The 24,311-nt window shown below is 47.6% G+C and overlaps 1 long non-coding RNA gene and 1 pseudogene across 1 annotated transcript; both read right to left on the bottom strand.

Annotated features, from left to right (window-relative positions):
• Window positions 1-2,072: 2,072 nt before the first annotated feature.
• Window positions 2,073-23,908, bottom strand: LOC121012745 (uncharacterized). The gene is made up of 4 exons (XR_005782271.1): window positions 22,434-23,908; window positions 9,564-9,683; window positions 7,535-7,708; window positions 2,073-2,615 (listed from the first exon to the last, which is right to left on the bottom strand). It is a non-coding gene; the product is annotated as an uncharacterized LOC121012745 (long non-coding RNA).
• On the bottom strand, window positions 19,348-20,890 carry LOC121012744 (methylglutaconyl-CoA hydratase, mitochondrial-like; annotated as a pseudogene).
• Window positions 23,909-24,311: the final 403 nt, after the last annotated feature.

Genomic DNA, 24,311 nt, shown 5'->3' on the forward strand with positions numbered 1-24,311 from the left:
GAAGGGCGAAGGAGACGAGGGGTGTTTTTAGGAAGAAGGAAATGAGCTCCATTTTTAACATGTTCGATTTGAAACACCTAACGACGTCCCTCAGGAAAAGGAAATACGGGAATGTGACTGCAGCTCAATTTAGAATAAAAATAAAGCTTGAGGTATTGATTTTGGAGTTGCCGGGGTATACGGTGACAGTCGTAAGTGTTTGAAGTAGGTCAGACCGCTCAGAAGGAGCATATAAAGTAAGGAGAGAAAAGGACACTTTCCCAGGTAATAAATGAGAAGAGAGAGGTCAGTAAGGGGATGACAGTCCCCGGGTTGAGGAAGAGAATCAAGAAAAAAGGGGCCATGGAACTCTCAACCCAACAGATAATAACATAGGGCGGGAGAGCTGGGCAGCCTTAGAGGGGGACCGCAGGGCCCCAGGGCCAGCTCCTCAAGGCACGGGAGGGAGGGCTGCAGGGTGCAGGCACAGACTCACACACACACCCCCCCAAACAGACACACACATAGACAGAGACACACACAGCATCCAGCCACACGGCAAGGCCTCCCTGGACACGCCGAGGGGAGAGGTTCCATCCCACCCAGCCCAGTTTATCACAGCAGCGGATTGTGGCCCTTCACGACCTAAAACCAAAGAACTCTGCACGGAGCTGGTGCCCCACACTTTGGAAAGGTTGGAAGACACCTACCAGGCCGGTGTTGACAACAGGGAGGCGGACGGCAGGGGTCTTCGTCCCCCCGGGCAGCACAGCCCTTCCTTTTCCTACATGCAAATCTTCATTTTATCCACTCTGCAAGGCCCGTTCTTAAAATCTTTCTCTGACCCCTCCAGCTTGATGGGATCTTTCCCCCCAAATCCCCAATCCCCTCAAATATTTATTGTCCTAATTTTCCTCTGACTCTCAGTGCTTGCTGATCAGGCTCTGACCCCCTCTATTATTACTAATACTTTATGTACTACTGTAATCCTCCAACTAGAATATATGCCCATCCCACATTATATCTGCCACATGCACACGTATAAACTCAGTCAGTCGTGTATCTAAATCGATGACTTTCCCGGGCATTTGGACATCCAGGAGCCTCTAGAAGTTTCCAGACTGAAGAGGGGGCCGGCGGCCTTTGAGAATCAGGTCACTCACACCCAGCCTATTTCTGAAGCCTCTTCCCTCTCAGGGGGGCTTCAGGCCAAGAGTGACAGAAGCCCAGAGCAGTATAAGGATATCCGGGGCTCGGAAATTAGAATAGAGCACTTGCGGGGCGCCTGGGTGGCGCAGTCGGTTAAGCGTCCGACTTCAGCCGGGTCACGATCTCGCGGTCCGTGAGTTTGAGCCCCGCGTCAGGCTCTGGGCTGATGGCTCGGAGCCTGGAGCCTGTTTCCGATTCTGTGTCTCCCTCTCTCTCTGCCCCTCCCCCGTTCATGCTCTGTCTCTCTCTGTCCCAAAAGTAAATAAAAAACGTTGGGAAAAAAAAGTATTTTAGACTAGAGCACTTGCCTCAATTATGAGGGCGTGACTGACTCAGCCATTCGCCATTCTTCACGTATTACGATCTTATTAGTACTCAAACGTCCTGAGTGTGGCAGCAAAATTGGGAGACCACGTCACTTTTTAGTTTGATTCCCAGTAAAAGAAGGCACAGACAGAAAGGGAAGAGGGAGGACCGGCCATGAAGACTGTTCTCAGACCACCACATAAGCCACACTCTACGACAGTGGTCCAAACCGTGGTTGTCATCTTGGCCTGAATCCTCGCACTTGTATATATATAAGTTATATATATATTTTTACAAGGGTTGCTGCTGTGTGTGTTCTGCACACAGGAAGGGGGCTCGGTGCTGCCACAATTCTGCGGCCTTGGTAACAGCTCACAGTGTAGGGGCATAAGTCTTGCCCAGCTAAATTCCTTGTTCAACTATCTCCGTTAAAGCAGATACACGTTTAGGGTTCTTGCAAATAGCCCAGGGAGGCAAACTTGTGTTTCCTCTTAGCTCTGCAAAATTTTCAGTGGAAAGGATCAGAAATTCAATTAAATACAGGTAATTCAATTCAGACAGAGAGAATCAGGCTGATGGCACATCAGGACACCACCTTTATTATAGACAAAGCCACTCCTGGAGAATGTGGCTTCTGTCTGTGGGAGAGTGGGCTTCCTTACGCCTGACCCCCAATGGGGCAGCTGGCCCACCGGGTCCATGCCCCGGGCGGACGCTGGTAAACTTGCGGCACAAGGAACCGTGTGGAATGTGTTCTCCCACCAAGGAGCCGGGGCGTCGAGGGGAGGAGGAGAGGACTGGGCTGCGCCTTCCCACGCCCCCCATCAGGACACAAGGGCTGTTGAAGCTTGGACGAAGGTACCCTCCTGCACGTGGAGACTGAGAACATGGAATGTGCAGGTTTGCTAAATGAGACAAGAGTTTCACCTACCGGCATACAGCTTCCCTTCTGTGTTCTACCAGCCCCTTTTGCTTTGGGGTAAAAGATGCACGGAGGGTCAGGTTCTAAGACACCAAATGACCAAGACCGCAGGGCTGCTCCGAACGAACAGTGGGTTGCTTTTAAGAGATACGCAGCTTGTACTCATATGCCTTCCCCCAAATCGTCTGCATTCTGCTCCCTAAAGAGAAAGACAGGATTTGAGTGGTGGTGAGCATCCCAGAAACGCCAGCATGGGATGGGTGACGATGGGCCCCGGGACTTAGTGGGAGACAGAGGGGCGGAGAGGGAAAGCCGCTGGACCAGAGGAGCTGGGTTCTGACGCTGGCTGCGTGTGTGCATGTGTGTGCGTGTGTACGTGTGAAGTCCCTTAACCTCTGGAGCCACTGCTTCTCAAACTTGAGGGCACTTGTCACCTGAAGAATTTGTTAAAAATGCCAAGTGCTGAGTTCTACCACAGCGATTCTGACAAAGATCAGGGACCCAATTTTTAACCAAGTGCTCCCCGTGTGAGTCTGACGCGGGTGACCCGTGGACCAGCGTTGCAGAAGCTGCATTTGGCCTCGCGTGGGGTAGCTCAGGGTGACGCCTTCCTGTGTCCCTGCCAGGGCCTCAGTGGGGATGAAGAGACACCACTGACGTAAGCCCATGTAGTCAATTTAAAGTCCTGTACAACTGCAGCATCATTCTGTGAATAAAGCCTCTGTTATTCCCCAGAAAACCTTTTGTGGCCCCCACTAACATGGTCTAGATTCTTCCCTAGGCATACAGAGTATGTGGCCACAGAGTCTTCTGTGATTTCTAAGTCGCACTCTGTATTCTAATGTCCGTTACCTTCTTGATGTGTTTTTCTCCCTCTATTTTCCCCAAAGTCAGACGCTGCCTTTGCATGTTGGGTCTCATGTGCTATTTGTCAGCCACATCTCGATTCCCTTGCGTTTCTCTTCAGCAGATTCTTTTTGAGCTCCCGCTCTGTCAGCCTCCTGGAGAAACCCGTCACTCAGAGACGGAGCGGGCAGTAGAGAGGTTTGCAACGGATTCGGGCCACCCCAGCCATACGGAGTCCCCACTGGGACTTCTCCCGGGCCAGAGGACTTGTCCTACCTCGGTCGGTGGTGCTTTTGCTCCTGGCCCCCAGGGCCTCTGCACTCACTGCCCTTGAACTGTCTCTGGCCCTGGGTTGAGCTGACACGGTCCAGGGCCAGCCTCTCAACACGGGGCATGGGGTCACACCCTCAGTCTTTGCCGGTCCCCAGAGGAACGGGCTGGCAGGCAGAACATACCGGACCTCAATTCTGCGCTTCCCAAACTCCTCAACGGAAGACACACACATGGTCCGTGTTTAAGAGAATTCTCATCTCTTCCTCTTGTTCTGCCGTGAATCGACTACATTGCCTCCTCCCACGTGTCAGCCAGCTAACAGACTGAAATAAATGTTTGCCGAATGGACAAATCGGTGAATAAATGAACGGAACTGACAGGAGAGAGCCACTGATGTGATATCTAATCCCCGAGCTGTGTGGGGTCAGGGTGGGGATAGAGGCCACCATAAAAGTCCCCCGAGAGTGGCCTCGATCCTAGTGCAAAAGTAAACGCCACCGGGGGCTAATTACATCTGAGCCTTGGAGACTGTGTAATGTTACCACGCTTTAAGTTATTGTCATTTTCCCATTTTAAAAATACATATTCACAGATTCCTTTTTCTGTTAACAACACCCTTTTCTGTTACTTTGTGGCTGGGATGTATTCGAGCCAACTTAACAGAGAAACCTGGCAGTTCCATTTTCCTGCGTTTGGGGGACGTTTGAGCCAAAAGAATTGTGACATCCTCATAAATACATAAGATATCTGTGGCTCGGGCGTCTTGGAACAGAAGTGTGGTGTGGGAGGTGGCCAAATTGCTCATGCAAGGTGGAAAGGCACTCACATCCTCCTCACGTTTGTCGAGGATTGACTCTGCACGGGGGATCTAACAGAGCGAGGGTGGTAGGAGTTCCAGCGAACAAGACATCCTCGCCTTCATGAGATCATTGTCTCGAAAGAAAGGCAGACGGATCCACAGGCACATAGAATACCCTGTAACACCAGGTTCTGTTTTGTTGTGTTTAATCCGGGGGGAAAAAATGATTCTCCTCCCAGTGTCGTGAGATTCGAGGATGATTTTGAAAACTCTATTCATACTCGACACCTACTAGAACACTCCCACGGGAGGAGGTTCGTTCCTGAGTCACAGAAAACACGAAGAGGCAGATGGAACTAATAACAAAAGCTGGAAGATTCTATGGGTGCAGGGTCGGTCTTCCACAGCTGCCATGCAAGACAGCTGTGACGTGGGAAGGCAGGGTATCTTCATATGGGCCAGACCTCAGGGCTAAAGGAGACTTCAAGTTTAAAAAGCAAGATTTGATATAAAGTTGGTTTGGAAGACGATGTTGAAGCAACATACTGTTTAGCTCCGTCACTTCTCAAAGTGTTGCCTGGGGTGCCTGGATGGCTCAGTCGGTTAAGCGTCCAACTGATTTCAGCTCAGGTCATGATCTCACGGTCATGGGATGGAGCCCTGAGTTGGGCTCTGTGCTGATAGTGCAGAGCCTGCTTGGGATTCTCTTTCTCTCTCTGCTCCTCTCTCTCTCTCTCTCTCTCAAAAATAAATAAACTAAAAAAAAAAAAAAAGGATGTGCAGAATCTCGGGTCCTATTCTAGATGCACAGAATAAGAATATGTATTTTTTTAATGTTTATTTATTTCTGAGAGAAAGAGAGAGAGAGAGACAGAGCACGAATTGAGGAGGGGCAGAGAGAGAGGGAGACACAGAATCCGAAGCAGGCTCCAGGACCCGAGCTGTCAGCACAGAGCCCAATGCGGGGCTCGAACCCACAAACTGCGAGATCCTGACCCAAGCAGAAGTCGGAAGCTTAACCCACTGAGCCACCCAGGCACCCCAGAATGTACATTTGTAGCAACATCTCCAGGTGATTCACGTGCTCGTAACAGCTTCCGCAGTGCTGGTCTAGATCCGAAAAGATAGAGCCCAAGATAGATTTGGAAAGTCTAGGTCTGGAAAGAAGCTATAATCTAGGACACAGCTGGAAAGAAGATAGAGGGCAGAGACAAGGGTTGGAGGAGACAGAACATGTAAAGATTGCTATAAAGGACAGTCTGGAGGGTGAAGCCATCTCTTGTCTAGGAAACCTCTTCACTGCATTTTCTGAGACCCTGACAGTCTGAAATCATCTGCCTAAACTGTAATAATAGCTAACACTTAAATAGTACCAGATACACTTCCAAGCAGTTTACGTGCAGCAACTAACTTCATCCCCACAACCCACAGAGTGGCGACTAATATTCTCCCATTGCACAGGTGAGAAAACTGAGGCATTGAGAAGAAGTGCCTCTCCCAAGCCCATATATCTAGCAAGCCCCAGAAATAGGCTTTATTATTTTTTTAAGTTTATTTCTTTACTTTGAGAAAGAGAGAGAGAGAGAGGGAGGGAGAGGGAGAGAGAAGTTGTGCTTGAATGTATGCACAAGTCAGGGAGACCGAGGCGGGGTTGAACTCACCAACTGCAAGATCATGACCTGGGCCGAAATCAGGAGTGGGAGGCTTAACCACTGAGCCCCCCGGGAGCCCCAGAACCAGGCTGTAAACCCAGGCGGTGCCACCCCTGCCTCTGTAGCTTTTTATGGCCTTGCTGTTATGCCTCGTAGGATCTTAAGCTGCTTCTATCAGCTTCTTGTTCTTACTGTTTCCCTTGGAGGGTTTTGTCTGTTTGTTTAAGATAACCATCCTGGGGTGCCTGGGTGGCTCAGTCGGCTTAGGACCAACCCTCAATATGACTCAGGTCATGATCTCACCCTTGTGAGATCCAGCTCAGCCTCGGGCTCTGTGCTGACAGTGCAGAGCCTGCTTGGGACTCTCCCTTTCTCTCTGCCCCTCCCCTTCATGCATGTACTCTCTCTCTCTGTCTCTAAATAAATACATAAACTTTTTGAAAAAGAAAAAAAGGAGGCGCCTGGGAGGCTAAGTCAGTTAAGTGTCCGACTTCGGTTCAGATCACGATCCGAGGGTTTGTGAGTTCGAGCCCCAGGTCGGGCTCTGTGCTGACGGCTCGGAGCCTGGAGCCTGCTTCCGATTCTGTGTCTCCCTCTCTCTCTGCCCCTCCCCCACTTGTGCTCTGTCTCTGTCTCTCTCAAAAATAAATAAAATGTAAAAAAAAAAAAAAGAAAGAAAAGAAAAAAAGGATCACATCCTGACTCTGCTGTTCCAAGGAGGAATAAGGGGAAGACGCTGGTGCGTCCTGGGCCATGTCATCCTCCGGCTTCGTGCCCTCCCACCTGTCACTGTCATGTACAAACTGGCAGGCTCCAGGCTGAATTCAGTGTGTTTTGCTTCACCATAAGTGTTTTAAAACTCAGACATTTTCATACAAAAATCTGCATATTCACACTGCTCGCTCCAGATGGCCGCGGTACCCACGGCTCCCTGGCCTGCTTCATTTGTACACACTCAGTCTCCCCTTTTGTCCCCGCCTCCAAATGGGAGCGCCGTGAGAATGTGTGTCTCCATCAGGCATCTGGGTTGTTCCTTGAGCCTAGTGCCACGCATCGGGATGGAGGAGCTGTCGTCGATGCTTCTCGGCCTGGGCACCTTGGGCAGGGGCCAAATGGAGAGGAGAGGGGAGCAGGGCACCAGAGGAATGGCCGAGGAGGGGAGAGCAGAGGAATCAACGCGGGGAATCCTAGACTTCGCAGGGGAGGCTTTTGCGAAATGACTGTAAATCAGGGTGATTCAAACACAGATCCTTACTTAGGAGCAAGCTGTTGGGAAAGCCCTGTCGTCTTTGAGTCAAAGCCCATGCGGTCGTCTGTGGAAACGTGCCATGTTCTATCAAGGAGCTGATTTCTTAATAAGTGAATTCATCTTCTCCCGTAACATGCTCCCCTTCATTCACCATCTGTCCCTTCGAACGTGCGTTGGTGGATCCCTTCCAAGAGGTTCGCAGGTTTAGAAGTGGGATGAATGCGCGAGAAAACGCTTCACTGCCAGGAGGGCTGTTCTGTTCCCCACCCTCACCAGTGTGCCAGCGAACGTGTCCTTACCTGTCCTGTGCTGCTCAGAAGCATGACTATTCATGACACGTGGGTGCAATACCACAGTCGACGTTTTAAGGGAATATGGTCGTGCTCTGTCTGCGTTACCAGGGAAGCTGATTGCACTGTGACTCGCCGTTGGCCGGACCAAAGCCTCCGTATTTCCCACCTGTCAGTTGGGTTCTGGAATACAGTTGCAATAAGACAAGATTTAACAAGATTGGTGACTCAGTTCACTGAGTTTTTGCCTAAGTTCAAAAAACAAATCCCCACGTTAACACAAGTGATTATTTCGGTCCGCTGGAGGGAATTCTGTAAGTATATTAAATATGCCTACACCTAGGGGCGCCTGGGTGGCGCAGTCGGTTAAGCGTCCGACTTCAGCCAGGTCATGATCTCACAGTCCGTGAGTTCGAGCCCCGCGTCGGGCTCTGGGCTGATGGCTCAGAGCCTGGAGCCTGTTTCCGATTCTGTGTCTCCCTCTCTCTCTGCCCCTCCCCCGTTCATGCTCTGTCTCTCTCTGTCCCAAAAATAAATAAAAACGTTGAAATAAAATTTTAAAATAAAATAAAAAAAAAAAAAAAAAGAAGGAAAAAAAAAAAATATGCCTACACCTTGCTTTTTCTACTGGGAAAATATCCAAAGGGAAAAAGTCAGAGTCAGGGTATCATTTCTGGAAGGAAGAAAACCGAACCTCCTGTATTTGGACACTTAGACTTTAATTGGGCCTTCAACTTGAAATCCTATCATTTCTCTTGGTCTCAGATTCTCCTTCTCTCTCTGCCTTTTGCGCTTCCCTCACTCTCTTAAGCATATCTTTGAACTGTGTATTTGGTACCATTTACGCCACTTAGTTGTATCCTTTAAAAAAATTTTTTTTAATGTTTATTCATTTTTGAGAGAGAGAAACAGAGCACAAGTGGGGGAGGGGCAGAGAGAGGAGGAGACACAGAATCCGAAGCAGGCTCCAGGCTCCGAGCTGCCGGCACAGAGCCCGACGCGGGGCTCGAACCCACGAACCGTGAGATCATGACCTGAGCTGAAGTCGGACACTCAACCGACTGAGCCCCCCAGGCGCCCCAAATCTTCATCTGCATATGCTCACTTGCACAGCACCTCCTGAGTATCTAAAAAGCTTTCCGACAGATGCTTAATCTCATGTGATCGTCTCAGAACCCTGTGAACCAGGAGCTACTATTTCCATTTCATGGGGAACCTGAGATGCAGCAAGAGAAAGAAACTTATATGGGACAAATGGCCAGTGGCAGAGCTGAGATTTAAAACTGAGCCCTCTTGGGGCACCTGGGTGACTCAGTTGGTTAAGCATCCGACTTCATCTGACTTCAGCTCAGGTCATGGTCCCACAGTTTATGGGTTCGAGCCCCGTGTCAGGCTCTGTGTTGACAGCTCAGAGCCTGGAGCCGGCTTCGGATTCTGTGTCTCCCTCTCTGTCTGCCCCTCCCCCACTTGCACTCTGTCTCTCAAAAATGAATACATGTTTAAAAAAAATTAAAAAAAAAAAAAGCATCCAACTTCAACTCAGGTCGTGATCTCACGGTTTGTGAGTTCAAGCCCCATATCGGGCTCTGTACTGACAACTTGGAGCCTGCTTGGGATTCCATCTCTCTCTCCCTCTCTCTCTGCCCCTTCCCCACTCTCACACACTCTCTCTTTCTCTCCAAATAAACTTTTTTTTTTTTTAATTTTTTTTTCAACGTTTATTTATTTTTGGGACAGAGAGAGACAGAGCATGAACGGGGGAGGGGCAGAGAGAGAGGGAGACACAGAATCGGAAACAGGCTCCAGGCTCCGAGCCATCAGCCCAGAGCCCGACGCGGGGCTCGAACTCACGGACCGCGAGATCACGAGATCCCGCGAGATCGCGAGATCGTGACCTGGCTGAAGTCGGACGCTTAACCGACTGCGCCACCCAGGCGCCCCCCAAATAAACTTTAAAAAATAAAAACTAAAACTAAAAATGAGATTTCCTGTGTGCTTCCTTGCATGTTAGAGTGTTTCGATGGATATAAGGACTTACCGATATGTAAATATCAAGAGCTCTACACGCAGACTTCCTGGAGGTGAATCCTGGCCCTGCCATTTACCATCCAGGGAGCTCTGGACGCATTACACAGCCTCTTTGTGCCTCCCTCTTCATCTGTAAAATGGAAGTAATAACGTCTACATCATAGAATCACCATGAGGATAAAATAAGCTAACACACGGAAAGCACGTATGAAAGCATGGACAGGACCCCGCACTTGCCTGTCACCAACCTAACACTGCTGGTGAAGGTTCAGCATAAAAGGCAGTATCCGCACCAGAATCGTATGATCGGGTGTCCATAGCTAAATGACCAGGAAGGAAGAAAACTCAGCAGGTTTTCTGGATATCAGTTTTCCTTAGCTCTCGTCAAAATGCCGTCCAGGCTAGAATTAGCAGAGGCCTGGGATTCAAATGTTTTAAAAGCTGGTGAGGGTGTCCTGTGACCTGCTCGTTTAAACAGCACATATAGTAGATGGAAAGACGGTCCATTACTGCAGGCTCTTATCTCTTGCAAGGTTAAGAAGCTGTCTCTTCTAGAATCATCATTAGTCAGTGAAATAAAGGGCGACAATAGCTTACATTTCCACTTCAATCTTCTCGCACAAAAAAAAAAAAAAAAAAAAACACAAAAAACCAGTTTAATCTGATAAGGCAAAATGCTAACATCTTTCAAAGCTCCCATTACACAATTCAAAGAGAGTTTAGGAGTTTTCTTTATTTCTCTTAAATTATTCATAACATAAATCTTTGAAATATTTAAACTCCTTTCTCCAGTAGTCAAAGGAGAATGCTGATGGAAAGCTCTCTGTGCATGCCCAAAAGGGACAGATCGATGCTTGCGGATGGGGGAGGGGGCAGGGGGAGTGGCACCGCAGCCTGGAGCGGGAATGGCCTCCCCACAGAACCTTCAAAGGCTTTCATTCTGCACGCTCTTGCTTTCTGGGACTGGGAATGTCTTCCTTTTGAGATCCAGGTTTTACCAAATGGGATTTACTTTTTCTAACGTTGTTCTCAAGGAAGAGCCTTTAACAAAACACAAGCAAAACATGCGAAGAAGTGGGACCGTCCTCCTACAGCAAATGAAAAGTCGCTCATTAGCAAAACACCGGGGTGCTACCATCCAGACGCCAGTGCAGCTGGCACCAATTCTGAGAGGAGAATGATTCATTACCATGGTTACTGATGCCCGAAATATTACCTTCTGCAATCAGCACACACAAAGATCCTTTAAAGAGAGTGTAAAAATTAGAGCACTGTAAACAATTAGTGAAAATTGCCAGCGGGCACGGAGGCTGAACTTACACAATGCTGCTTTCAGGGCCGAAAACCAGAGGGGACCACTGCGGCACCAGCAAATCTTGCTCAAGGCAAAAAAAGACACTCCTGTTCAGGGAGCCAGCTGCAGGCCTCGCCCACAAACATTTCTGTACAAATCTGTTATCAGTCACCAGGACGGGTTAGGAACAGACCTATCTAGTTGGTAATATTTGTACGATTAGATTCTAGTTCATTAGACGCATAATTTCATTTTTAAAAAAATTTTTTTAACGTTTATTCACTTTTGAGAGACAGAGCACGAGCAGGGGAGGGGCAGAGAGAGAGGGAGACACAGAATCCGAAGCAGGCTCCCGGCTCTGAGCTGTCAGTCCAGAGCCCAACGTCGGGCTCAAACCCACAAACCACGAGATCATGACCTGAGTGGAAGTCGGAGGCTCAGCCGACTGAGCCACTCAGGTGCCCCTAAACACATAGCTTTTTAAAGCTTTTTTTTTTTTAAATTAATAAACCTTATTTAAAATTTTTTTTAATTTTTTTAAGTGTTTATTTTTGAGACAGAGTCCATTTTTGAGAGACAGCGCCCCAATAAACCTCATTTTTAACGCCAGTTTTAAGTTCCCAACAAAATTGAGCAGAAAGCACAGAGATTTCCTCCCCCCACATTTGTACAACTATCAACATCCCCTACCAGAGTGCTACATGTGTTGTAATTGATGCACCTATAAAAACTGATGAACTTACACTCACACATCATTATCACCCAAAGTCCATGGTTCACATTAGTGTTCACTCTCGGTGTTGCACGTTCTACGGTTTGGGGCAAGTGTATAATGACACGTATGCACCATGATAGCACCCTGCGAGTATTTTCACTTCCCTAAAATCGTCTGTGCTCTGCCTGTTCATCCCTCCCCACCCCCACTCTCCCACCCCTGGCAATCACTGATCTTTTCACTGTCTCCACAGTTTTGTCTCTTTCAGCATCTCATATAGTTGGAATCATACAGCATGTAGCCTTTTCGGATCGGCTACTTTCACTTAGTGATAGGCATTTAAGTTTCCTCCATGATTTTTCATGGCTCAATAGTCCATTCACCTACTGAAGGACGTTTTGGTGGCTTCCGAGTTTTGGCAACTCTGCATAAAGCTGCCATAAACAACCGTGTGCAAGGTTTTTGTGTGGACGGAAGTTTTTGACTCCTTTAGGTAAAAACCAAGGAGTGTGACTACTGGATCGTACGGTAAGAGTATGTTTAGTTTTGTAAGAAACTTCCAAACTGTCTTCCAGAGTGGCTGCACCATCTGTACTCCCATCAGCAATGAGTGAGAGGCCCCCAAGGTCGGTGTTTGCAAAGCATCTTGCAAAATGCTCTGTGTCCTAACACTAATACTACAGTCCAGTGCTGTTGCTTCTTAGTAGTAAGATAGGGAAGCGAAAGTGGGAGGAAAGGAAGCATGGTTGTTAAATGGCAGAAGTTTGCCTTTCAAACTGCAGTGGACTCTCTTCCAAGTCTTTAAATAGGAAACTAGATTAACTTCCATAAAAAAAGCTTTCACTGAGTGGATGAGTCATTCCCCGTACATATCTTATTCTATTTAAAGAATGTCAACACCTTGAGGCAATCTGTGCTTTCCCAAAATCTGGTCCAAACTCAGCAAATCCCAAAGCCCCACCCTGCTCTGCTGAAAATGGCGGCAGTAAAAACTCGGTCATTCAAATCTCTGATTTACTGAAATGTACCTTCCACCGCGGAATTTCTTCACAAAGAGGTGGCTAAATCAATTGGTAGTATAAACAAGATAATAACCTATAAGGAGCAGGCACTTTTGCATTTTGCAATGTAATTTGCAAAATCAGTTAAAACGTTGATGTTTGGGGCACCTGGGTGGTTCAGTCAGTTGGGCGTCTGACTTCGGCTCAGGTCGTGATCCCGAAATCCGTGAGTTCCAGCCTCGTGTCGGGCCCTGTGCTGACAGCTCCGAGCCTGGAGCCTGCTTCCGATTCTGTGTCTCCCTCTCTCTCTGTCCCTCCCCCCGCTTGTGCTCTGTCTCTCTCTCTCTCTCTCTCTCTCTCTCTCTCTGTCTCGAAGTAAACATTAAAAAAATTAAAATAACGGCGCCTGGGTGGCGCCGTTTTTTTAATAAAAAAATTAAATTAACGGCGCCTGGGTGGCGCAGTCGGTTAAGCGTCCGACTTCAGCCAGGTCACAATCGCGCGGTCCGTGAGTTCGAGCCCCGCGTCAGGCTCTGGGCTGATGGCTCAGAGCCTGGAGCCTGCTTCTGATTCTGTGTCTCCCTCTCTCTCTGCCCCTCCCCCGTTCATGCTCTGTCTCTCTCTGTCCCAAAAATAAATTAAAAAACGTTGAAAAAAAAATTTAAAAAAAAATTAAAATAAAAAACATTGATGTTTATCATCTATTCTTTAAAGAACAGTGATTCATCAGTGCTTTATTAGCCACTGGTATGGTCTCAAGTGGATGAGATTTGATAAATACATGCATATATGCATTCTGTATACACATATACAGAAATACAGATAGAGATATAATGTGATCGCCACATGAGCAAGGTTTTTTTTGTTTTTTGCTTTTTTTTTTTTTTTTTTTTTTGGTTTACATTGTCCATTGTTTTATCCCAAGCACCTGGAAAAGTTGTAGCACATAGAAGACCATATACAAATGTTTATACATATTTGTATATGGTATTCTATTATCTACATTGCCTTCAAATACACACGCACGTTGGCATACATGAATGAATGAATGTGAAGGCTCTCTCTCCTCTTTTGAATTCAAAGAGTTGTTGACAGATTTTTGTGAGTTTTCTTTTTCTGAGTGCATGAGCTCTGTAAGGCTCCATGAAGGCTGGAACAGGGTCTTATAGTTCTGTGTATTTTTAGTCTCATCAGATTCTTGCTCTCAGCTTCGCCAATTTCTTTCTGGTCCACTGGGTCCTGGCCTGGCCCTGTGGGCTCCTTCTGCTTCGCCCCGGATCTTGTGTCTCCAAACCCAGTTGGAAAGGGCCCTGGTTTCGTCTTTGCTTCTCTTCGATGTGCTTCTTTTAACCTCCAAAGAGTAACTAAAGGTGATATAGATTTTCCACAGTGCCAGTGGTTGATGTGCAATTATATGCAACTAACAGCTGACAGGGAACAAGGTCGGCTGTTAGGAAATATCCATTGTACGCCAAGGCATGGTCAATGAAAGCAAACTGGCCAAAAGGCTGGGAACTGGCGAAATCGACGGGCTTATCCTTATGTAGCCCCCCAAACCGATTTCACCTGAGGGGACTGATCTAGCCATCCCTACCCCTGATTTTTTTCTCTTTAGAACAATTACGTAGGTTCCTGAGATTCACGGGGCCTGAGTTTAGTCATGTGTCTGCCAGGACTTCAGGGCAGAGGCGTTAAGGACAGGTGTAAGAATTACAACAAGAAACTTCACCGATACAGGCTGATGGGGGCCTGCCCCGTTTCCCACAAAGTGAGGCTGGGGCTTGGCAGGAGTGGAGCTCCTGTAGGGACCCTCGTGTCGGTGCCTCAGTATCCAGGACACCTCTGCCTAGGGAAGAAATCGAAGAACAAAGGAAATTTCCAGTCCTACTCTTCTTCCTCAACATGATGGCGTAGACAGGGGCGCCGGCTTGCAGCCCATCCCAGATGGATTAACATCTCTGCTCGCTACTTACCACTGCATCATTTCAGGAAAGTTGCGTAACTTCTCTGAGCTTGAGTTTCTGTAACTGTTAAATGGCAAAAGTAATCACCTGCCTCATAAGGTTGTGACAAGGATCGGCTGCCAGTGAGTATAGTGCGTGGGGTCCACCGGAAGCCCCTGGCGATTCTGTCTCAACTATTCTCCTGATGTGTTCTAATATGCTCTCCTATAAGATGTTACCGTCGTAACAGCGACTGGACGGACCGGCCCCGCGTGGGCTGCCTCTGTTCACTCCTCTTACCCACCCTGAGCGGTCTAGACCTTAGCACTCTGACCCGTCTCCGGTGGCTGACCCGACTCCACGATGCAATAATATGAAACATACATATTTCATTTGAGATTTTATGAGGATTCAGTGCAGACGTCTCAGCACCCAACGCACAGCAGAAACAGTAGAATTTCCCCATTAAACACCCCAGTTCTTTCTTTGAAAACTTCCCTGGACTGTAATCAACCTCACCTCTTCCCTGGAAACACAGATTCTAAAGACTTTGCTTGATGCCGGGAGCAAGCCAACCCCACCCTCGGCTTTATGCCCCACATCTCCCAACACGGGGCTGCGGTCGGCAAATCCCTGCCTGGCCCAACGGCTGGTGTGGTTCCGAAGCCCCACAACCGTGGCCTAGTCACGTCTCTCTGTCCTCCTCTCTCCTGTCCTCCGGGAAGGAAGAAACACAAGGCAAACCTAGTGTGAGAAATGACATTCATTCGCAGTGTTTCTGGGGCTGCTCAAGTTTGCATGGCCAAGGGGTTCAGGGCTGCCCACGCCGGCCCCTGATTCTAAAGCCTTAACTTTCCGCTATGTTTCCCTTGGGCTTCGAGCAGACAACTGGTTTTTCTGTCCCATCCTGCACTGGTGCATTTTAAGGAGAATATTGGAGATGTCCAAATCGACTCCCTCCATCAGTCATGACGTGAAATGAACCAGAGTTCGAGGCCCTTGACTTCCTAAGAGTAATTGAACAAAAGGGATGGTTTCTCGGCAGACCAGACCCTCTCTCCCTTTCAGCCTCCTCCCCGGCTTACCCCTCCGGCCACACCTTGCGGGACTGGATCACACCTGATACCCTTCTGTGTGGTGGCAGGAGGTACGCTGTAAGCTTTACCATCCTTACTGCTCAGAGTTTGAATCTTGAGTTCCCCAACTTGCCACTGGGCACGTTAACTTAACCTCTGTGAGTCTCAGTCTCCCTACCTGTAGAACATGGATAGGATTACCTTCCTCAGAGGTTTATGGGTAAGACCCAATGCCTGGAACAGCACACATTCCCCACAGAGTGGCTATGGTTCCTGATCTGGGCAGAGCTGGATTTGGGGATCCTGTGCCCATCCAACTGGCTTGGCGATGAGGGTCAGGTGGAGAGGTCGGCATGCCTTCCCCAGAGGCTGGCTCCGCCAGCACTGGGGCACATTCCTTTCTGCCTGGCTGGACATGGGATTTCATCCTTCACACGCTTTGCTTTCATCAGATAAGGAAAAACGGGCCAGTGGTTCTCAACTGGGGCAACCATATTAAGTCCCGCACCCCTCACCCTCTGGAGGCGTTTTTGGCTGTCTCAGCTGGGAGGGGGTGGGGTTACCCCCTGCACCTGGTGGCGGGTGAGACCAGGGATGACGCTAAGTATCACACAACGAACAACAGGACAGCCCCCACAACAAAGAATTAGCCAACCCAAAATGTTGATCGCGCCGAGGTGGAAAACCCTGGAAACAGACCCCGTGTCCAGAATGTATGCGCTCACAGATAAAATGCCATTCTTTATGAAGTGGGGGGGGGGGGGGAAGCTGTTGGAGGCAACTACGTACAAAGAATGCTCGTGGACAAATTCTCTGAAAAGAAAAACAAGAATTACCACCGGGAGGGGATGATATCAGATGATCTCAGATGGTTCTCTTGCGTTTTAAATCTTCCTATCGTGTGGTTTGGGCCATAAGTAAAGGAAAGAAACGAATCGTCCCAGAGGGTGGCACAGGGTTCGGCTACTAATTTAAACAAGATGACCAGCACTTGGAAATTCACTGACCCTCAAACTCTCGCCATTCACCCAGTGGGCCAATTTGTCCCCACCCAAGTCACTTTGCAAATGCACGAGATAGAATCACACCAAGAGAAACCAACATTTAGAGGGGCAAGAAAATCCATCCATGCGAAAATAATTGCAGTAGGGTTTTTAATATTCATTTAAGTTTTACTTCATTGTTCACTAAACCAGAAAATGACAGCAATCGCCGTGACTGGTTAGGTCACTTGGGCCAAAAAAATTTCTGGTTGCCCGGCTTTTCCTTTTCAAATTTTTCTTTTTTCCTTTTTTTCTTCCCAGAAACTGTTCTTAACTGCCAAGTCATTAAAAACTGCCGAACCAATCTGTGCATAAAACACAACCGAAGCAGAACAGGTCAGAGGGAAAAAAAAGGATGCACTGAAAACACCTTCTACGTTATACGACGGATGGTTTCCATAATAACAAAAGAAAGAAGAAAATAGGACATTTATAATGAAATGAAGTGGCTGAACATCAGAAGACATTCTTAAACTGAGGTGGAAAAAGACTCCAACACATAAGACAAAAGGCCAATCAGGGCAAGACGTATAAAAGTCCTATTCACTGAAGGCCAAAGAACGGCTTAGCTCCCAACATACTATTAAAGAACCACTCACACCCCACACTTCTCCTTAGCTGAGCGTGGGAGACACAATAACTGCTCTTAGTCACTGTCAGCACAGGGGGGGTAATTTGCATGTGATTTCCATACAATCTTGTTGCCGGCAGATTATGGCATTCACAAGTCTGAACTTTGCATTTTATTTTTTTTTCAAAGAGAAGGATCCATTGACCAGCAGTATGGACAGCTGTTATTCCTGCCCCTAACCGCTGGAGGTTTGCAAGCTCCCAAATGGTCCTTTTGATTTATGTGTTAACACTCTGATCAATGCAAGGAAACGTGAAAACCGAACCTTTAATCTTTGAGATGGTTGAGATGGAATGAGCTTAGCTCTCCACGAGAAAATGCCAAAGTTACGAAATTATAAACTACATTATTTATGGAAGAGGAGTATGTCTTGACAAAAATTAGCTTTAAGGCAGAATTCTGTAATGGGTACAGATTATTTGATCTGCCCATTCTATCCTGTCTAGTCTTGCTGTCTTGCTGTCATAATCTGTTTATTTATTCATTGATTCATTTATGCCACACTCCACAAATGCTTCCAGGAAGTGTGCGCGCGCGCACACACACACACACACACACACACACACACACACAGAATACTTGAGGTGATAAAGCTGAGGAAAAAGAATGAAGCCAGGGAGAGATTAGAATATAGAATATACACCATGAAGTGTTGTGAGTTCCTATGGTGGGTAACAAATTTGGTGCCAGTCTTCTTAGTAGCCAAAGCAAAAAGCACATTCCCATTATTACAAAGTTCACAGAAAAAAGAATGGTTCAGTTGTTCAGTGTTTCTCAACTATGAAACCTGAGAGAAAATTCTCTATTGTGCCTTGTGATGGCAGTTTCTTAAGGGATTTGTTAAGTAATCTAACAGTCGTGTTTTCTGTTTCATTACTTTCTGCACTTACCTGTATTGTTTTCAAAATAGGTAATAGAACACAATTTTGAAAAATCACTGCCTGGGGTGCCTGGGTGGCTCAGTCGGTTAAGCATCTGACTTCAGCTCAGGTCACGATCTCGCGGTCCGTGAGTTCAAGCCCCGCGTCAGGCTCTGTGCTGATGGCTCAGAGCCTGAAGCCTGCTTCCAATTCTGTGTCTCCCTCTCTCTCTGCCCCTCCCCCATTCATGCTCTGTCTCTCTCTGTCTCAGAAAATAAATAAACATTAAAAAAAAAAAAAAAAGAAAAAGAAAAATCACTGCCCTAGAGCAATTCACATATGCGCACAAGGAAGCATGCGTGGGGGCACTGGTCATAGCACTGCCGGACAGAAACAAAATAAATGTTCATCATTAAAAGAATGGATAAAGTTTGGGGCACCTAGGTGGCTCAGTTGGTTGAGCGTCCAACTGTGGCCCAGGTCATGATCTCATGGTTCATGGGTTCAAACCCCACATCGGGCTCTGTGCTGGGCTCTGTGCTGACAGCTCGGAGCCTGGAGCCTGCTTTGGATTCTGTGTCTCCCTCTCTCTGCCTTTCCCCTCTTGCACTATGTCTGTCTCTCTCTCTCAATAATAAACATTTAAAAAAATTTTTTTAAGTTATTTCTGTGGGGTGCCTGGGTGGCTCAGTCAGTTAAACGTCTGACTTTGGCTCAGGTCATGATCTCACAGTTTGTGACTTAGAGCCCTGAGTTGGGCTCCCTGCTGTCAGCACAGAGCCCGCTTCAGATCCTCTGTCTCCCTTTCTTACTACTCGTCTCCCCTCTTGCTCTCTTTCTCTCTGTCTCAAAAATAAACATTTTTTAAAGAGTTATTTTGGGGGCACCTAGGTAGCTCAGTTGGTTAAGCATCTGACTTTGGCTTAGATCATGATCTCACAGTTCCTGGCTTCCTTCCCCGTTGGGCTCTGTGCTGACAGCTCAGAGCCTGGAGCCTGTTTCAGATTCTGTGTCTCCCTCTCTCTCTCTGCCCCTCCCCTGCTTGTGCTCTCTTACTCTCTCTCAAACATAAATAAACATTAAAAAAAAAATTTTTTTAAAGAATGGATAAATTTTGATATAGCCATATATGGGAATACAGTATAACCGTTGAAATAGATGAATTAGATCGACATTACTAACATGGATAAATATCAAAAACATTGAATTTAAACAGCAAGTTAGAAGGTGATATGTATAGTGTGATTTAATTAATACAGGAGTTTAAATCTCCTTGAATAATACTATATGGTGTCTACAGAAACCTATAATTAACGAAAACACATAAACATGGATAACAATGATGCAGAACAACTTCAGGATAGTGATTCCTTCCGGGACGGTCATGACACTTTGAACTCTACACGGGCATGCAGGGTAGCTGGGAGCTTCCACTCTATCTGTAAGACTTTTCATTTTTTTTGGTAGATAGAAATAATTTTATTTTGTATTGAGGCACAGCAGGCATACAATCCGTATTACTTCCTCGAGTGTGCAATACATTAGTTATTCACATTATAAAATTAAGGACAGAAAGCCTTGTATGCAGGGGATATTAAAAATGTGTGTCTAATTTTGAATCTGTCTCTGACAGCACCCACGACCAGCTTTATAAATCTGAATGCATACGACACGAGACACATTTGGACAAAGTATTCATATGGGCCCACTCCAGATGCTAATTCACTCTACAGATAACTCACTCTTCACCTTGGTCATTGGCACTCCAGGGTCTGAGGCACATGTGGATTTGAAAGACACTTCTGGAAGTACATTTATTACACTGGCCTTGTAAAGATTTCTGTTTCTTCTATTCTGCTTTAGAGCGAGGAGACCTTTTCTCTTTACAAGCAAGAAGACCTTCAAGCTTGTCTTTTGTTGGAAGAGTCTGAGCATAACAAGCTTCTTCTATGGCGAATCCTGTTACTAAGTCAATCTCCATCCCTTGATTAATTGCTAATTTTGCCATTTTTATTGCAACAGGTCCCTGAGGTAAAAACTTTCCTGCCAGGTCCAAGGCCTTGCATGGGCTGGGCAGCATTCCTGTCCTGGTTCTGTTCTAGAACGTGGCTGATGAAGCCCACTGCTTTGGCTTCTTGGCCATAGAGCACACGTGCAGAGAAGATGAAGTCTTTGATGAGGACCATCCCGATACCGCCTGGCAGTGGCTGTGACCCCCCTGCCTCTATTTCATTCATCACTGCTCTCATTTTGGAGACAAAAGGAACAACTTCACTGGGATTCACTTGGACTCTCTTCTTAAGGTCAGCACCAGCACAGAATATTCCTGGGACTTCACTCCTGACTATTACCGTCCGTACTTTTGAATCAGATTTGAAAGCATCCACAGCTTTTGAGAGCATTTTTATCAGCTTTTACTGAATGGGTTTTGGCATCAGCTCTGTTTATTCCAAGCACCGCAGTTCCTCGGTTCTCCTCTTCCAGGTACCGAACAGGCTGCTGGTCCTCTGTCCTCACCTCAGAGCGGTACCCCTCCATGGGGCCGACCCCCTGGCTGATGGCAGGCACCCAGCCCCACCCTAGATGCCTGGCCCACCCACGGGCCGTCAAGGAACCAGGCAGTGTCCCCCCCCCCCCACCCAACCTGTGGGGCCAATGCAAGTGCCCAAGGTCCCAGGTGCCCCCGAGGCCTTGTCTAAGACTTTCTTTACACAATGATATGAAACAGATATGGTAAACCAACGAACAGTCTAATTTTTCTTGTGGGCACTTGGGTGTCTATCATCGTCTTCTCTGAACTTCTCTGTGTATTGAAATCTTTAATATTTAAACATAAAAATTTTAAATCGTGAAAGGAAAGTTTGGGGACAGAGCTTGAAGGATCTAGAATGCCATGCCTAGGGTTCTGAACTTTATTCTTTAGGCATTAAGAATGTTTGCGCAGGGGCGCCTGGGTGGCGCAGTCGGTTAAGCGTCCGACTTCAGCCGGGTCACGATCTTGCGGTCCGTGAGTTCGAGCCCCGCGTCGGGCTCTGGGCTGATGGCTCAGAGCCTGGAGCCTGTTTCCGATTCTGTGTCTCCCTCTCTCTCTGCCCCTCCCCCGTTCATGCTCTGTCTCTCTCTGTCCCAAAAATAAATAAACGTTGAAAAAAAAATTAAAAAAAAAAGAATGTTTGTGCAAACTTAATTAAAAAAAAAAAAAGTGAGCAGAGGACAGACTGGTCAGAGCTGTGCTCTAGAAAGATTACTCTACCAGGCACATAAAACTTCACTCTCTTGTTCTTCCCATGATACGTACTCAAGTCCATCCGTATCCTCTGATGTCTTCCCTGCCTAGTCTCAAAGTTGTCCCGCCACCAGGCTCAGTGTTTCTTGTCTCAGCTGCAGCTGTGTGGTGTGGAAGATTTTGGTTATTGTAAGGAGTGAATGGGAAAAATTGAGACCGAGGGCGGGGATGACTTCGCGAATCAAGAAACATCGCTCCTATTAAGAACACCCTAAGGGGAGCGACATAAAATTAAAACTCAAAGCAGATTCTGTGCAAATCCCATGCCAATTCCCTGGTGGCCCAGCTTTTTCAAGTCCTGGCTTAGCTACATGTGATTAAGGGGAGCACATCAAATCCAAAAAGGCACACATGTCACAGACCCTCACTCGTTCCTCATTGGGGACCATTCCAAAGCATGTCATTACATTTTTCCCAGGAGTAAATTTGCCTGCGCAGGAGGCTGTGGGTCACGTCAGCTGCTCGACTGGGGACTGCCTATGTCAGAAACGAGTGCCTACAAGGGTAAGTCGGAGGAATTTCCCACTCTGCACCCTGGCTATAACTCTGCTGTGGGTGTATCCCTGCCTTCCTTCTTCCTTCCTTCCTTCCTTCCTTCCTTCCTTCCTTCCTTCCTTCCTTCTCTTTCTTTCCTTCCCTTTTTTCTTTCTTTCCTTTCCTTTCATTCCTTCCTTTCTTTCAGTTTATTTATTTTTGAGAGAGACAAGAGGAGCAGGGGAGGGACAGAGAGAGACAGGTAGGGACACAGAATCCAAAGTAGGCTCCAGGCTCTGAGCTGTCAGCACAGAGCCGACGTGGGTGTGGAACCCGTGACCAACGAGATCACGACCTCGGCCGAAATCAAGAGTGGGAGGCTTAACCCACTGAGCCACCCAGGTGCCCCTGCGCGTGTATTTCTATCAACATTTCCTTATCCTCCAGGGCGGGCCAGGAGGTGCTGCTTAACAACAACAACAACAACAACAACAACAACAACAACAACAAAAGTTTCATAACGGTGCTGACGGACTCAACCAGGTATTTGTGCTAACCTTGGGGCCCTCCTCACAATCCTTTTAATCGTATTTTGCTGTCTCCTCTTCTCGGGGCCGGCGGGGCTGTTTCAGACGGCCAGTCATCCGAAGTTCCTCCCTGGCTCGGGCAGCAGAAAGCTCCCCTTTCCACCTGACGAAGAACATAACGAGCCCTCCTCGTCCTAAACCAATGCCTGGGGTTGGCACTACACGTCCTTCCCTCCGCCTTCAGGGAAATTGGGTTAGAACCCGTCCCCGCACCGTCCGCAGGGCGGGCTCTTCAGCGCGCTGAAATCCCCCTGCTGCAGTGATTGGGTCAGAGGCGATCACATGTCCTGGGGCCAGCCAATCAGTGTACTCCAAATCTGGGCCTTGGTGATTGGTTGGAGGATGAGTTTAAGACCCAAATTGGTCTGGTCCAGCTCCTTGTCAGTGCTTGGGCACGCCCTCCTCCGGAAGGAAAACGACTTCTTTTTCCCTTGTCAGGGACTGGGCAGTGGTGTCCGAGAATTGGAGCCAACATTAGCAGAGGGAGGGAAAGAAACCAAGTTCTGCTGGCATTGTTTGAACTCCTAGGTGCCGCTCAGGCCTTGGACTTTTCACTACATGAACCAGGAGTTCCTTTTCCGTCCCAGGCCGTTTGAACAAGGTTTTCTGTCACCTGCTGTTGGCCAAGCGTGACAGCTCCAGTGTCCTTTCACACTCCCCAAAGCGGCCTCTGCAGTTCACCACACAGACCCTGCCACCGTCCTTCTAGCCATCAGCAGGTGGCCTGCCCCTCCTCCGCAGAGAAAGGGAAACCATCTTGCACAAAGTCCACACTTCTCTCTGAGTTCTCTTGCATCTTGACCACCCATCTTTGTTGAACGGTCCTCGGAGGAGTACTTCCTCCTGTGCAGAGTGAGCTGGACCCCTCTGCTCCGGATCCTGTCCCTGCTGCCCTCCTCTGGGACTTAGCCTTATCAAGTACTCCTTCTTCCTTTTATCTTCAATCTCTCCTGCCCCAGTGGCTCTTTCTCTTGTGTCTATGAACTAAAAAAGAAAGACAAGAAAAGAAGGAAATTAAAAGAACTTTCCTTCTTCCTGAAAATCAGCCTATCATCCTTTTTCCTTCCTTTACTTCACAACGTGTTCGCTTCAAAAAATACTCGCTACTCCCTGTACTTTCTTATCGTTCATTCACTTCTCAATTCACTGCTGCAATTAGAATTCTGCCCCTCTACTTCCCTGAACCTGCCAAGTGCAGTGGCCTAATTTCAACATTTCACTCCTCTGTAACAGTTGATTCTGCTGCTGTGTCCTCTTCTAAATGGCCCGTTGAGCACTTCCCTCATAGATTTTACTGCTTTTTTTCCAGGGCTTCTTCCTCCATTTCCTATCGCTTAAGCCAACAAACGTGTTGCCTTTTCTGGATTACAAAACCTGTCGAAAAATTGACGAGGCCTATTGTTTGTTTCCCTAGAAGCATGTACTTTGCAGGGTATTGATCAAGGTTGTTAGTAACAAACTGAAAAATATACTCCAGCTGGTGGAATCAAAAGGGGCTTGCCTAAGAGCACAGACAGTTCACATAAAGGTCGGGAGTGCGAAACGTCCAGGAACCCCGCACACTCAACAGAACTGCTCTGCCTCTGCCCAGTGAGAAGGCTCCTAAATCAAAGCCACCGCCAAGCTGCTGGCACCAAGCAGCTCTAGCGGGAACTGTGCGGGCAACGCGGTGCCCCGCACCCTGTGCCTCTCTCCGCATGCAACTCTGTGCGGATCAAGTCCCTCATGAGGGCAAGTGTCTTCAGACGACCCGGTTTCCAATCAGGGTCTCTCCCAAGCTCATCTTTCTGGCAGAGCCTCAGTCTCATGCAGAATCCTGGCTTCAAAGGGAGTGAGAGATGTGGCTTC

This window comes from Herpailurus yagouaroundi, unplaced genomic scaffold (genome assembly GCF_014898765.1).
Source record: "Herpailurus yagouaroundi ecotype Mexico unplaced genomic scaffold, PumYag 197, whole genome shotgun sequence".
NCBI classification, from domain to species: Eukaryota; Metazoa; Chordata; class Mammalia; order Carnivora; family Felidae; genus Herpailurus; species Herpailurus yagouaroundi.